This window comes from Sorex araneus, chromosome 4 (assembly GCF_027595985.1).
Source record: "Sorex araneus isolate mSorAra2 chromosome 4, mSorAra2.pri, whole genome shotgun sequence".
Classification (NCBI taxonomy): Eukaryota; Metazoa; Chordata; class Mammalia; order Eulipotyphla; family Soricidae; genus Sorex; species Sorex araneus.
The window spans coordinates 173,152,940-173,168,818 of record NC_073305.1 but is presented as its reverse complement, the minus strand read 5'-3'; the positions used below and the strand labels follow the sequence as shown (position 1 = coordinate 173,168,818).

General features: G+C 39.2%; 1 pseudogene; it reads left to right on the top strand.

The window, feature by feature from the left end:
- The first annotated feature begins 14,905 nt into the window (after positions 1–14,905).
- LOC129404589 (U6 spliceosomal RNA) lies at positions 14,906–14,978 on the top strand (annotated as a pseudogene).
- Positions 14,979–15,879: the final 901 nt, after the last annotated feature.

The window sequence follows — 15,879 nt, the reverse complement described above, 5'->3', positions numbered from 1 at the left end:
ATCATGTTACTGGAATTGTAAGAACATTTTGGACAGATACCTGTGTTCAATTTATTTACTTAACCAGAAGCCAGAGTGACATTTATAAAATTAAAATAAAACCATATTTCAACTTGTGTAAAATTTATCAATGGTTTCCCACAAATCCCAGTCTGAGGTTTAAACATGACAAGATGACACTTTTGGTTTCTCACCAACTCCATAATCATGACAGAATTTAATTCCAGTTTTCAAAATGCCATGCTTTCTTTTGTCTTGGTAAGTAGGCATTAAATGCTGCCCACCTCTCTCTTTCTTGCCTGACTTCTAATAATCTTCAGGTTCAATTTAGACATCACTTGCTCTAAAAATGTTCTCTAAGTTTCAGATGGCTGCCCTTGTTTTGCTTCTTCAAGTACATCTTTTGTTTATTGGCCTATCTAGTCTGTGTCCCACTTTACCTTAGGGCAACAGTGTCATTTTATTGACTGAGAAGACATCAACACTTAGTTTCTATGTAGTGGGTGCTCGTTAAATGTTTGATTATTGCATATTGAATGAACACAGAACCTGTGTTCATTCCTAGTCAATATATCCATTGGCTCACTTTGTGATTTTTTTTTTCTTTTTGGGTCACACTCAGCAATGCACAGGGGTTACTCCTGGATCATGCACTCAGGAATTACTCCTGGCGGTGCTCGGGGAACCATATGGGATGCTGGGAATTGAACCCGGTTCAGCCACGTGCAAGTCAAACCCCCTACCCGCTATGCTATCACTCCAGCCCCCACAAGTGTTTGAGGCCTGGTCTAAGATTAGATTCTGTTTTTATTTTTGTTTCTTGTGTAAGCTCTAGTTCCTGTTTTCTAGTATAAATGAAGTGAATATAGCACCTACTTTGTGTACAACATTATTTCTAGAAACTATATATCAATGTTTAGAATATTTTATACATGTATAAAATATGCTAAAACTCTGTCTTAATTTAAGACGCTTCTGAATACATAGTACTGTGCTCCCACCACGTTGTTTGCTGTGCATGTATGAGTGTGTTTTCTCTGCTCTTTTGTTTAAATACCAGCCTCCTTTTTCTCTGTGTGCATAGTCATGTAATATTATTAAGCACAAAAACACAAAATGCCAATTTTATCAACACAAACTTGAGTATATGTGCATTGCTCAATACTTAAGATGTAGTCAGACAATTAAATTGTGCCATGTTTTCCCGTTGACTATGTATTCTTATTTAACCATTATAATTTTAATTTTGTGTTCATTTCCTATCATTTTCAATGGTTAATGTTGAACAGCTTGGAAAAATTTAAATAAAATTCTAGTCAGTTTGTATGATTCTCTTTATTGCCTTCTGTTTCCAAATGGCACAGGACAGTCTAATATTCACGAGATGAATGAGCCAAATAAGACTCGAATCTCCTTTCAGTTTGTAGGCGATTGTAATTGAAGAGTGGACATGGAGGCCCCAGGGTGGACACAGCTTGTACTTCCCCACTGTTTCTTCACAGAGCTAGTTGACACAGTCTTCCAGAAAATGTATCTTTTTTTTCAGTCTTATTACTGATTTTTCTACTGGTGCTGAGACATTCATTAGAAATCCTCTTTCGTAAGAAAATAAGATTGGCACTAATGCAAAAAAAAAAAAATTAGAAATCCTCTTTGTGCCTACCGAAGGTCATTTTTAATCAATTTATCCCTCCTTTCATCTGCAACGTTTTTTATTCTAAATTACTTGCTAAATTTATTATTCAATTTCCTGAAGATGTTAAAGAGAATATAAAGTAGGGGAGAAAGCAGAGTTAACAATTCCCTTTTCTTTTTCTGACCACTCAAGAGTGTCATTTGAGATGATATGAATATTGACAAATATTGGATTTCCACTTCTTTATAAAACTATCTTCACATTTTGATAGAGACTGCTATATGGGGATATGATTATAATTTAGAAGGCACTCTGGCCATAAATTATGTTTTAAAATTTTTTATTGGATATGTTTGAAACATATTTCAAATAGTTCCATCAGGGGCTGGAGCGATAGCACAGCGGTTGGGTGTTTGCCTTTCACTCGGCCGACCCGAGTTCGATTCCTCCACCCCTCTCGGAGAGCCCGGCAAGCTACCGAGAATATCGAGCCCACACGGCAGAGCCTGGCAAGCTACCCATGTGTATTGGATATGCCAAAAACAGTAACAATAAGTCTCTCGATGAGAGACGTTACTGGTGCCCGCTCAAACAAATCGATGAGCAATGGGATGACAGTGACAGTGACAGTTCTATCAGTAAAGCAAGTAGAGCCTAAGAATAAGAGCCGCTTGGGCCCGAGGGATAGTACAGTGGGTAAGGGGTTTGCTTTGCACACGGCCGACCTGGGTTCGATCCCCGGCATCCCATATGGTCCCTCCAGCACCACCAGAAGTAATTATGAGTGCCAAGTTAGGAGTAACCTCTGAGCATCGCTGGGTGTGACCCAAAAAGAAAAAAAAAAAGCTGCTTATTAGTATATGCATTATTTGAGGAAATATACAGATACTAGAGTCACTATGTATAAGTGCATTAAGCACATGCGCCTTATTTGAATATTATCTCTGTGACAACTATGGTAGGCCCAATATTTACAGTTTTAACTCGAGTTCTACAACAGGGCACTTTTATTATTTATCCTTTACTGATGAGGAAATTAGTTTACTGTTGAGGGCAATAGTTTACCTATGGCACAAGTAAAAAATATCAGGTCCCAGATATTTAGCTCCCAAGACTCTGATTTTCAGTTTGTAGTGCAATAGATTCCAGCCCTCATCAGCAAGTGGCTTAAAGGGGGTCAATGTTCTCTTTCTTATCTTGGGGCAACAATTTGTACGTTGGAACTGTTTGACCACAAGAGGGCAAGCTTTGCAAATTCAATCCTGGTAAATAATGACAGACAACATCCTGGAGCTCATAACGAATTTATCTGGAGTTTCCTTGCAGAAGAATACCATGAAACCACAGCCGAAGGTTATCTAATATATGTGCATATGGCATTTTGAATCAGTGAGATCAAGGGGATGTCAGTATTTAAAAAATTATATAACACAATAAACCTCAGTGAACTCTTCCTGACTCTGACCCTTGGAAAACCAAACCATGAAATCAGAACCAACATTATTTGTCTCAATTGGATAGAGATGCTCTAAAAATCAAGCTTACGGTGTCCTTAATTCTCTTTCCATTTCTTCACCAATGATTCTTTAACCTGTTTATTGAGAGTCTACTATGCTCAGTGTAATTATTGTGGGTCTCTTTCATTACCATAGTGGTTAAGATCCATCTAACCATTACTAACAGAAACTTTATGAATAAACAGCTTCCAAACTACGTGGCTTTCTCTGCACTCAGGGCAAGTTTGATAGGGATCTAAGTGTGACTTTAGCATCAGTCCACCAGATGAAAGATACCCTGGAATCCACGTCATTTCTTTCCTGCTGGGTGCCATCTTACCTGCTGCTCCTGTCATTTCCAAACTGGGAAAGAAGAAAACAGACATTCGGGGCACCTATTATGCCATGTTCTGAACCGGAAATCACACATGCACCTGGGGTTCCCATACACTGCCTAGAACTAGCTGTGTCCTTTCTGCGTACATAAGGGTGTGGGGAGGTGAGGTTGGAAAATATACCCACTTATTTCTAAAGGCAAGAAAATCTGAAGATTCTTCCATGTGACGATCGGTATTTTTAGGAGACTAAACAAAGAATGAGCATATCACATTTAGATTATGAAACATAGGGAATTCTTCCAATAGTTCTAAGTACACAAATATGATGGGTCCATATACATGTATAAAAAACCAATGCTCAGATAATTGCTTGTAACAAAAGTATTTGGTAAGTTATATATTATATATAATATGTATCATCACATATCAAATTCACATCATAGGTTTTAAACTTTTTATTACGTGTTCTTGGCTCTTTGAATTAAGCTGCTTTTTTTTTCCAAGTCTGAGTGGGAGTTGGGGCACCTTCTGGAATTGTATGACATTTAGCATACATGTACTTCTAAGTTCCAGTGCCCAACACTTGTCTTGCAGCCAGGTATCATAATCAAATATGTCTTCAGACACTGTCAGTATCCCCTGGAAAATAAAAAAAAAGAAAAGAAAATCTACGTTGAGAATTACTCATTTTAACTTTTCCCTAAGTCGTTTTATATACCACAACGTAGAATTAACATGATAATACATACATGCACATATACTTTTATACTTTACAATATTTAAGGCACTCTAAGTAGCTTGATTCCTGTTAACGTAGTAAGTAGAAAAGAAAGGTATTGTTAAGAGGAAACAAGTGTGAAAAGGTAAAACACTTTGTCCATGTAGTGAACAATGGCAGGGAGATTACTAAATCTTCTCACTCCAGATAAATATTTACCATTTTTATGGGGTTTCTCCACTGTGTCCAGCACTACTGTTTTAGTTTGTATCTCACACAAAGACAGACTATCTGGTTCTGCTATTTCTCTCTCTCTCTCTCTGTCTCTCTCTGTCTCTCTCTGTCTCTGTCTCTGTCTCTCTCTCTCTCTCTCTCTGTCTCTCTCTGTCTCCAGAATCAGCCTTAGTGAATTGGAAAAAAAAGCACAAATTAGCATAAGCTTGCATTGGAGGTAATTAAACTAAGTGCTCTGATAGAAGGGCTTCTAGCCTTTCAGAAGGAGGCTCTTCACCCACAGAATTGTGGAAAGTCAATAGAAACTAGAATAAGAAAGAAGGAAGGAGAGGAAGCAATGAAACAAAAGCATGAGAAGGGTGAATTTTATCTCTGAGTCACCCCAGAGGGAAAAAAAAATAAAAATGAAATATGAAGAACTACAGAGCAGATCAAGAGGGAAGAAAAGGAACCATGAGTTTTGTTTTTTTCTACCATGATCAGAATTGACAAATGCTGCAGAATTCTAAGGCCATTGCTAGCAGGTGCTGCTTGCGTATGCTAAGGAGACAAAACACTGCACTTCACCCTTCATCTCAGCGGCGTCTGTAACATTGCTGCTTCCAATGAATCTCATTGAACTTGGGGAAATACTAATACAGAAAAGAATAAAAAATTTCAAAAAAGAGAAAAATCTCAGGATAGAATGCTTTGAAGCAGGATAAAAGTGAAGGAGGATGGGGCATGGAGAGACAGTATGGCAAGCAGTGTTTTTTCCCCAAATTGTCCCTCAAGCATCACCAGGAGTAATCCCTGAGCACCACCATGTTCAAAACAAACTGGAGGACTGGAAAGAAAGCAAAGGAGAATAGATTTAAAAAAGAGCATCTTTCCCAAAAAGGATCAACAACATAATTTCTGAAATAGTAACTTCCACAGTCTCCCTGGAAAGCTCATGTGGTCACTGGAAATAGAATTGTTGTGTACTGTAATTCAACTCTGTTAATATTGAAATTTTCAGTTATTTTACAGTTTGTGAAAGGTTTTTTTTTTCTTTTTTGGGTCACACCCGGCGATGCACAGGGGTTACTCCTGGCTCTGCACTCAGGAATTACCCCTGGCTATGCTCAGGGGACCATCTGGGATGCTGGGAATCGAACCCGGGTCGGCCATGTGCAAGGCAAATGCCCTACCCACTGTGCTATTGCTCCAGCCTCATGAAAGTTGTTCTTAAGTGTGAGATTTACTAACAAAGTATGATTGCATGCCAATGTGTGATAGTAATTGGATGAATACCATAACTAAAGTCTACTCTAAATGCACCGGACAGTATTTCGCTCATGATACTGGCAGTTCTCAAATTGTTTTCTTGGACAGCAGAGAGGTTGAAAGGATGATTTGAGTCCAGCTGAAGCTTTTAGACCATCTGTGTCCTGGATTCCTCAGTCATGGAATCAGTGTTCCACTTTGCTATTTCTCCTACCGTGTTGCACCTTCTGTCAATCACCAGGACTTCCAAATCTTGTCTCACCTTTTCTTGTCCCTGTTTTTTTTTTTTTATCACCACCTCAGGCTGGCCCTATCCCACTTGTACCCAATTTGAAATCCCCTGTACCTAACTTTTGTCTTCTGCGTCTAACTTTTCCCCATCGGAGACATAAGAATAAATCTCTAATTTAACACACTCCTGGGCAGCTGTAGCATGTCTTGAGTTAACAGTTCCTCCCCACTTTGTCTCATTCCCACCTCAATCTCCCACTTAACTCCCCCAAAGAAAAAAAAGCATTATAAAAAGTAAAGTGTGCAAACTGGATTGACAAATCTTGAAAATTGGCAAAGTAAATATAAAGGAACAAATCAGTAAGCAGGAGGAATAATTTCAAGAGAGGGGCAGGATGAAGGGAAAGGGCTGACAAGAGAACATTTCCCTTTGTGAGTTAAACTAAGGACGAGGTAGTGGTCTGTGCTTTGACAAGTGGTTTCATCTCAGCTGCCTGGAATGTTTCTAAGAAGGAGGATTCCCAGTATCCGGAGAAGAGAATCCTTGAGTTATTGGATGGTTTATGGTATAAGGATCAGAAAGCTATAGTATAGCAGCCAAGTCACTTGCCTTATTCGTAACTGACCCACATTTGATCCCCCAGTACACCATATACCAAGTATACCATATATACACCATATATACCTATACCCTGAGCACAGAGCTAGGGGTTAGTCTTTTTTTTTTTTAAAGTATAAAGAAAGAATATATTGAACCACATAATCAAACAAAAAGGTATTACACAAGAAAAAAATAATGTAACAATGTATGTCAGTACCTAACACCAGCATGCTCTTAAAGCTAACACAAAAAATAAAAAGGCAACATTGATACTATATATATATATATATATATATATATATATGTATATATATATATATATCTGACAAGGGCGCATTAAAGGATCTAATATAAAACATATAAAATGTGGAAAATACTTTTTTAGGATACAGAAAACAATGGTTAAGATAGGCACCCCCACAATACCTCTCCAAACAAGCTTGTGGAAGACCCATCTCCTTTGGCCACTCCCTTCTCGGCGGGGCTAAGCTACGAAACGCTCATCAGGGGCACTACCTCCGCTCCTGCACTGGGTTTCAAAACTGTTCGGTATGAATCATGAATTGAACAACTGATAACTTATCTTTCGGTCTTTCTGCCAGGATTCTGGATAGAATGCATCTACTTAGTAGGAATACTTTCACCAGCAATATTAATTGCCTCAAAGTCCTTCCGTACTAGGGGTTAATCTTGAACACAGCCAGGCATGATCCACAAACAAAGAAATTCAAAACTATGAACACCAAAAAAACATAAAAAGAAGAAGGAAAGAAAATGACAGAGAAGAGGAGAGGGTATGCAGAGCATTGAAATAACCTGGGAGCACAAAGAGAATTCAATGAGGCAGAGGTCTTGGGTCAATCATGCTTAGTGCCTAAAGGTGTCTGGCTGGGAACAGAGCCCAGGGCACAATCTCAGCCCTGCCACGGCTGGCCAAATTTCCTTATCCTCTTTGAAGCCTCTCTAAGTTTTCCACATAGAATTTTTGTGAGCATCTAAGGAAATGCACGACTGTATCTAGTTGGATAGAGTTTCAATAGTTCTTGGCATTGACAAAGTCCAACTAATTCTAGCCAATGTTTCATAAGTTGCCAGCAATCCTGTAGGCTTTTGGACCTTGAGCAAACTTTCTAGGACTGATAATATTTGAGACAATTCAGTTCCACACATGATTTATTACTTTCTTATTATGGTCATAGCACTTGTCTAGACACAATGGCTCAAAAGAGAGAATAAAATATAATTTATTTTGTTTTGGGGGTGGGGTGGGGCACATTCAGTGGTGCTCAGGGCCTACTCCTGGCTCTGCCTTCAGGGGTCACTCCTGATGAGCTTCGAATACTATTTGGGGAGCCAGGGATAGAACCCAGGTCAGCTGCATGCAAGATAAGTGCCTTTCTCACTTTTCAATCATCTGTACCACTGTACAGTCATCCCAGCTCACCAATTTCAAAGTATTCAAGTCGATTGCATGAGCAGTATTGTAGAAATTGGCAGGAAAAATGATCCAGTTGCAACATGAGAGACAAAGGGTTAACTCTTTTGTAGACATCCACAAATCCCTGGGAAGCTGAACCGTAAAAGATGGTAAGAGTTCAGAGACAGTTGATGTGAGGCAGAGAGCCTTAGGGAGTTGGAATAGAGGTACAAAAAACTCATGTAAAAATGCTTGTGTTTGGCCAATAACTACTTTGTGTTGCATGTGGATTTCGGGTTGCTGTGAATAAATGAATATATCCTTCGTGTTTTTTGTTTTTCCTTCTTTGAGGATAGGAGCTATTTCTTATTTGGTTATATTTTTCATAAGCCTCTGCTAGTGCCTGCACAAAGCAATCTTCAGTGAAATGAATTAATTGAAGATGTTTTTCTCATTAGGTTTTAATTTCTCCAGTATCCTGGTTTATTACCTCTTTCTGCGTGATGAGTTTATTTTATAGAACCATCCCAATTAATATGCTCAGGTGTCTCTGACAGTGTTTCAGAAATAATAATAGCATGATTTTTAAAAAATTTTCACAGCAATTTACTTGGCTTTAAATAAGTCATCCTTCATAGTTGATTCTGTAAAACCCTGTAACAATTTAGCCACCTCCCAGGCTTTTGATGTTGGCTGATAATTATGAGGTTTCTTTCTGACAGGGAGCAGTTATAAAGAGAACCTCCTCTGCCTCTTTAAGTGAAAGACTTGGAAGGGGAGGTCTGGGGAAGGGGGCATTTTCCAAGCAAAAGAGGTTGTTGATCCTGAGTTGTGCAAGTAAAAATAACAGGATTGGTGAGCAAAGGCTCCATCAGATAAATTCGGGTGAATTTATGCTGTCTGGGAAGTACATATATATGAAAATGAAGGGAGGGAGAGAAACAAAGGAGATGGAGAAGGACAAAAGTATATGCTATGTATTTTAGATATTGTACATGCAAGGAGATGATTTAGAATTAGAGCTGTTACTGTAGAGAACAATCTCAAATGTACGTGAAGTCAATTTTATTTCAGGGAGAAAATAAGTGTAAAAGAATTCTGAGATCCAAAGGATTATTGCCATGTTTTCTTTCTACTACTCACAAAGTATTTTATTGTTTGCAGATTTTGTATTTATTTATTATTTACTACTTGACTAATATCTCAACCAGTACCTTGAGGACTCTCAGCTGCCACCATGTTTCACTTTCCTCCCTGTCAACAGAGAAATAAAAGTCTGGAAGCAGTCTAAAGCCAGTATCCCACTTGCGTTTCTCCCGTTCTCTGTTCTAAGGGCAACTGTGATCTTTCTATCATTAATTCACAAACCAACTCTGGTTCTCTCCTCTCTGGACTCTCCCTGACATCATTTTCTGATTCTCATTTCCTTTTTGCTCTTTCTCAAACAACTGTTGTGATCCTCCTCACCCCCAGTACCAGAATATTAGGGAGCTCCTCAGGGATACTGCTTTTCTTTTTATACTACTTCCTACGTGAAGTCATTCAGTCATATGGTTTTATATTTCGTGTGTATTTTGTTGATTCCCAAATGTTTATCTTGACCTGTGCTCTTGAACTCTAATGTTTTATATTCCACTTACCTTGTTACTATGGCTTAAACCAAATTGTCAGTTCTCACCTGACAACTTGTTCTGAAATTTTCACTATCTTAAACATCATTTTAATTTCTCGATACAGTGCAAAAATCTTGGAACATCTTTGACTCTTTCTCTTATTCCCAAAATAATATCCACCTATCCTCATCATTTGAAATTTTAAAAATACATAGTCTTGACTCTGGGTCCTATATTGTGACTAATATTGACAGAAAATGAGATAAAGAGAACATAACAGACAAAATTATTTTTTTGTGTGTGTGAATGTTCTTTATTCTGATAGCAATATTCAGGTAAGGGTAAGGATTTGAAATATATTTTTTTAAATTTTTATTGAATAACCATGTGGAAAGTTACAAAGTTCTCAGTTTTATGTCTCCGTTATACAATATTCAAACACCCATCCCTTCACCAGTGCCCATATTGCACCACCAAAAACCCCAGTATACTCCCTGCCCCCCCACGCCCAACTGTATAACTGATGAATTTCACTTCATTTTCTCTTTACCTTGATTATGTTCCATATTTCAACACAAAACTCACTATTGTTGTTGGAGTTTCCTCCCAAGAAAGACAGCCCTACTACCAAGGAAGCATTTGATAATTAGTTTTCCATTGCTGAGAATGAAGAGATATGTAGCCCCACTGCTCCAAGTACATAACTTTATTTTTCCTTTTTTCCTTTTCCTTTTTTTTCCCCCTCATCCCCCTTCCCACGCCTCATAGTATGGTGGACACCACGCTGCGTTTCTCCCTGAAAATGGGAAATAACCGGGAAAGAGGGATATTTCCTCTCCTCGGCTGGCGTGGGTCTGTTGCTTAGTTCAGTCCAGAGAAATGGCTGCTACTTTAATAACCTTCAATATTTCAACAAAAACTCACTGTTATTATTTGGAGTTTCCTCCCCAAGTCAGACCTGTTCAAAAGGAACCGTTTCACATTGCTGACAATTATAGATGTTAAGTCGAGCAGCCCGAGGTTTTGGATTTCTGTATAAAGTCCAGGGAAAATTCTGCCAGAAATTGCATAGCCCAGCTCACAGTCCCAGTGCATTGCTGTAAGAAGTCTCTGGAATCAAAGTCTTTAGACGCAGAGGGTCCGCTTCACTCTCAGCAGCTCCGAATTTATCTGGGCCGAGGGCGTGCCGGTTACACCCACTTACCATGAGTCCCTAGGAGCCCCAAAAATATAAAAATCGTATACCTCTGCTTTAGGAGTCTTAGAAGATGGCTCTCGCCATGTGGATGATGCTGCCGCCACCATTTTCTGTGCAGGAAGACAGGGTGGGGAGGAAAGATCCACCCTCAGGCAGCACGGAGTTGTAGCCCAGTTCACAGTCCCAGTGCATTGCTATAAGAAGCTGCGCTGGATGCCCGAATGTGTTAGGTCTCTGGAATCAAAGTCTTTAGGTGAAGAGGGTCCCAGACAAAATTCTTGTCTTCAAGTAATGATGATTTAAAAATTGATCCACAATTCAAGTTCCCTTTAATTTGCTGTAGCACTGTAGCACTGTTGTGAGTCACTGTTGCACTGTCACCATTGTGAGACTTGTTGTTACTGTTTTTGGCATATCAAATATGCCACAAGTAGCTTTCAAGGCTCTGACATGCGGACGTGATACTCTCAATAGCTTCCCGGGCTCTCCAAGAGTGATGCAGGATCAAACCCAGATTGGCCGCATGCAAGGCAAAGGCCCTACCAGCTGTGCTATCACTCCCGTCCTTTAACTTGCTATATCGTCAAATTCCTAGTATCCTGAACAAAACCAGCTGAATGTTTCTGAATTATAAAGGCCTTGTTCTTTCCCCCCTTGTCCCCATATCACTTTGAGGTCTCCATAACATCCAGAATAATCATCTTAAAATAAATATCCCATCAAACACTTTTTTCAGCTTATAACCCTCTAATGGAGAGTGGCCTTGAGCATGGCTGTGTTTGGGTTCTGGAGATTTTTGGCTACTGGGGCTCTGCTTAGGGCAGGGAGGAAGACTCAATCTGCCCCCCTCCGAGGGGGTCTGGTGAAGACAGCCTGGCTCAGGGGCAGGAGATTCTACTAAAGGCCACTTTCCACATGCTCGAACGAGCCTGCCACATGAAGTAACCGTCAGAGGAACCCAGATATGTGGGACCCGTGGCTAAGAACTCCAAATATGCTTGGATCAGAATGGGGCCTCCTCCACCCAGATCACCAGTTTTCCAGTAGCTTGTCAGTCACACTCACAAACTGCCCCTCTATTCCATGTAATCTCATCAACAGCCAAGTTCCAGAGACTATAAAACTAAGCTCCCGGAAGAGAGTGATGCAGAATCTCACACAGCAGAGCCTGGCAAGCTACCTGTGGTGTATTCAATATACCAAAAACAGTAACAATAATGGGTCTCATTCCCCTGACCCTGAACTTGAGGAATGGAGATGTTACTGGTCCCCGCTTGAGCAAATAGATGAACAAGAGGATGATAGTGATACAGTGATACAGTGATAACCCTCTAATGGCATCTCGTGCCCTTTCAAGCAAAATTTCTTACAAAACCTTAAGACTCTGTGTGAAATAGATCCTACAATGATTGCTCCAATATCTTCTGGGAGTAGAGAAAAAAAGCATCCTCCTCGTCTCTCAGCTAGTTCCAGTCACATCAGCATTTTTGCTTTTTTCCCAACACTTTAAACAACCCACCTCTCTGACCTTAGTTCGTAAGGTTGGAAGATGTAAGTGTGGGATTATGCTGTTTGACATAGTCTCAAGCAGCATAGTCCCACACTTCTGTCTTCCTTAAAATGTTAACTTACTGAAGAAGTTTGTCCTAATACTTAATACATAAAAAAAGCATTCATGCCCTTTCCACTTTCTATTCCCCTTCCTGTTTCATGTCTGTAGATCTGAAATAACAGTTATTTTGTCAACCTAGACTGTCAACTTTGAGCTAGTATTTAGTTTTGGCTCATTCCTATTTTTCTCCAAAGCAGAAAATATTGTGTAAAAATTTTGTGTCTAGGAAATATTACAAACTCAATATTTATTTTATCATATCAAATCCTGCAACTAAAACCTGCTCATGTACAAGTGTATTGACATAAAGTCTCTTGATTTATATTCTGCATGTGAGAGCTAGCTACTGCTAAATTAGTGAATTATTTATGTCTCAGAGGCAGGAAAACTCAACTTCCCAGTGCTAACATTCACTTCCTGTTCTGCCCAAATTAAGCAAAAGCTCTCAAGTTTAGAAATTAAGTATTCTATCTCTTGGCTGTCACTGCTACACTATTTAGCAGAGCACTTGTAACATGTATGTAGTTATAAAGCTCCCAAGAGACCGTATAAGTAATTAGCATCCAGTTGTTCATCTTTGTCAAATTAATCAAAATTATCTATGTCAAATTCATTAAAAAATAGGTATGCTAATAAAACTCAAAGTCAAATTAACCATGTACAGGGAAGTAAATATATGCATTTTGAGTCACAGTTTGCCCTTTATGAACTTTATGACTATATGGTTCCCTGAGTCCCCCGGGAGTGATCCCTGTGCATAGAGCCAGGAATAAGCACTGAATGCAGTCAGGTGTGCACCCCACCCCAAGGAAAAGCATACCAAAAAAGAATATCTGCCTATGGGACTCCATTCAGCCATGCTAACTACTCTAACCTTCATAATAGATCTAATTTCTCATATCTCAGATATTAAAAAAACTAGTGTAATATACATGGGGGAGCAAACCCAGTGAATCTTGGGGGACCATGTGGTGCCTAGATCTAACTGGGACAGGCTGCAAGTGAGGAAAGTGCTTTAACACCTGACCTACATTCCTTCATATCCACTTTTATATTAGTGTGTTTTTTTAATAAAAAAAACAAATTGTTTTAAAAAGAGACTATTATATCCCTTCTCATCCCCCTTTATTTTTCTGCTGAGTAGTACAAAACACTGTGTTGGGATCAATTCAGTCATTTTCCTAAGATCCTCCATCAACTAGGAAGTGGAGAGCTATATTCATCTTGTGTTCCATCTTATTTTGGATTAGTAGATGAGTGTAGGATAACCTTGGGTTTGTCCTTTCAGGCTTGCCGCAGGGAACTTTGTTTACCTTAAGGCCATGTCCTTTCTGTATGGACGCAGAAAGACAGTTAATATTATGCTTTGTAACTTGAGAGTTGATTGATTCCAATAATATTTACTCCTGGGCATCTGCTTTCTTGACTCAGTTGCCCTTAGTTCCTAGTACCGCAAAAGCAGGGTCCTGACGAGGGACAGAATGGATCCAGGGCAAGCTGTGAGCTACCCTGGCATCGAAATGGGCCAGGCCAAAGTGCCACAATACTCAACTATAAGTTGAGAGCATGGTCATAGACAAATGCTGGCATGATCCAAAAGTAACAAGACTAGGACTCTGCTGGGGTTAGGAAGACTAACCTAACCTGAGGAGTGGTCTAGAAAATATAGTGAACTGTCCTCAGGAAGAACCAAACTTTAAGTTTGATATATCGCTTCCTGTGCCCATACAGAAAAGACATTGCTTTAAGGTAAACTAAGTTCCCTTTGGCAGGGCTAAAAGGACAAACCCAATGTTATCTTACAGATGAGGAAAAATAAAACTCTGAAAGCTAGAAAGGCTTCCTCAGTTATTCACTAAGATATATCAGCCAATGTCCTACTTTACTTTTTTTCTATTTTTTTTGGCACACCATTTCTTGCTTTTTGTTCTTCTCTTAGTAATATATAGCTATTTTTAAAAATCAATTCCAAAACTGTGATTTTTCATTAATTGCTCCTTACATATCTTAGAAGAAATATCTTCGTTCTTTTTTTCATAATAACACTATATGTTGATTTTCCTTTTTCAAACTGACCGGATTCTGCTTTGAACTTATAAAAGCAGAAAAGAAGTATTGTCTTTTTTCATTTTTTTCCCTAGAATCTCAACTCTTATAAAACTGGTATTTGTTAAACCTTTATAGACTCTGGTTAGAACACAGTGCTTTAAGGATCATGAATATCTGATTTATGTAAACACCTGAGATTAGGAGAACATTTTAGAGTAGGAAATGTGTGATAGAGTGCTCGCTTCAGCAGCACATATACTAAAATTGGAACAATATATTGGATCGATAGCACAATGGGTAGGGTGTTTGCCTTGCATGTGGCCAACCTGGGTTCAATTCCTCCATCCCTCTCTGAGAGCCCGGTAGCTACTAAAAGTATCCGCCCTCACATCAGAATCTGGCAAGTTACCTGTGACGTATTCAATATGCCAAAACCAGTAACAACAAGTCTCACAATGGAGACGTTACTGGTGCCTGCTTGAGCAAACAATGAACAAGGGGATGACAGTGCTACAGTGCTACAGAGAAGATTAGCATGGCCCTTGTGCAAGGATGACGGGTAAATTCCTGAAGCCTTCCATATTTTTAGAAGGAATACTTAATCTGGCTAAACTCTCACTCAAACTCAAAAGAACGATGCACTATTTTGTGGATAAACAACAGCTCAGGAACTTCATAGACTCAAAACCAAACTTCAAAGAAGCACTAAAAGGGCTATTGTAAGACAATAAAAACCCCTACAAGGAAATTTGTGATAGAATCATCTTTGAGTTCTGGATCTTGAGGAGACACAAATTAAAAAAGAAAGGACCAGGGAGAGAGTGTTACAGGGGTGGTGAGGGCGGGTCTTAGTGTTAATCCACAAGTTCCCAGGTGCTTCAATATTTTCAAGAATAAAAATATTGAAATTTAAATATTCAAAGGAGGAGGAAACAGTAACAATGAAGGGTCTCATTCCCCTAACCCTGAGAGAGCCTCCAATGCGGCACCATTGGGAAGGACGAGTAAAGGGAGGCTTTTAAAATCTCAGGGCTAGGACACATGGAGACATTATTGACGCACACTCGAGCAAATCGATGAACAATGGGATGACAGTGATACAGTGATACAGTAAAAGATTCAGAGTTGGAAAGGTAGAAAAGTGTATTAAAAAGTAAGAAATAAACTGCCTGACCAGGGAGAGACTTAGTGCAGAACCAAGTTATGCATGGCTCACTTCATGTTGTTTTCAGAGGAAAATTGGGCATGCAAGATTCTTGTCAATCAAAGTCAGAGGATTTCCATTTGTTTACCAGCGATGTCTTGAGGGCCCAGTTTAATATCTTTTATTTCCACCTAGACTGCTAGGAACAGTCTGTTTATTTAAGACACTTGATATTACCTATTTACTGACTGCCCAGTATTGCCCATTACCTCTTAGTCTAATGTAAACCCAAGGTCTGAGGAAGAATATACGATCTTGGGAAATTGTAAACTTCCGAATCTCAA